Below are 1,079 nucleotides of genomic sequence, written 5' to 3' on the forward strand. Positions count from 1 at the left end.
TCCATATACATATTTGATATATACAAATTCGTAACACCATTTCCTTTCTTGTTTCGCTTGATCTTTCAGCGAAAATGCATTTAAAAAACGAATGTGACATAAAAAGACAACAATAACTTACTCCAATAACAGAAGTGAGTCTTTTGTGCGGTGACGTGTTCGCATGATCGAAAAACTAACGATATTTTTTTATAATTCAAATAAAAATTTATTTTGAAAACTAAATTAAAAATTGCGTTCCCTTACCTGATTCAAAAACCACTTTCCAACATACACGACTCTTGGTAGTTTTATTCAGCTCGAATATTTTTAGTTAAGGAGTTTCGGTACAAAAGTCTAAATATTAAGAAATTGATAAAATTTGGTGATAATGTTGTTCAACATCAAGTGCAAAAACACAATTTTTTTCAAAATTTTCTTCTACTTAGTTATCGAGTAATTACGCATTAAAGCAGATTTCTTATGCCCGGAATGTATACCTATATATATGAAAACGCTATGCTTATACACGTGAACTTTAGTGATCAATTACTCGATAACTGTGTAGAAGAAAAATCTTAAAAAATTTGTATTGTCAAATTTGGCACTAAAGAATATGTTCACCAAATTTTATAAAATTCTAAACTTTTTGAAATTTTTTATGTTTTTAGCATGGTTTAGTATGGCAACATTGTATTGCCTGTACCGAAACTCCTTAATGCGTGAAAAGGCATTTTAACGTCCTATTTTTCACTCAACCACCTCTTTGAACGGTTTAAAATTATTAATTGAGCCTCACCATGCTGAGAAAACCTGGAAACACCCAAGAAAAGAAGAAAAATTTTAGAAATATTCCGCAAAGGTAAGGTTGAAAAGTGAATTGGAATATACGTCTCTCACAGATGCGAAGGCTTCAGCATTCTCATACCTCACACTCCGGGAAGGTCTCGCTTGGTTTATTCAGTGGCCGAAAAGTTACAGATAATAAGGAAGCGATAGGAATGGAAAGAAATGTGAGGTCGAGAAATTGAAATTTCAAAAACCATCCAATGGGGATTTTCAATTATACGGAATTTGAAGTGAATGATTGCTGGAGATTC

This window comes from Venturia canescens, chromosome 2 (genome assembly GCF_019457755.1).
Source record: "Venturia canescens isolate UGA chromosome 2, ASM1945775v1, whole genome shotgun sequence".
NCBI classification, from domain to species: Eukaryota; Metazoa; Arthropoda; class Insecta; order Hymenoptera; family Ichneumonidae; genus Venturia; species Venturia canescens.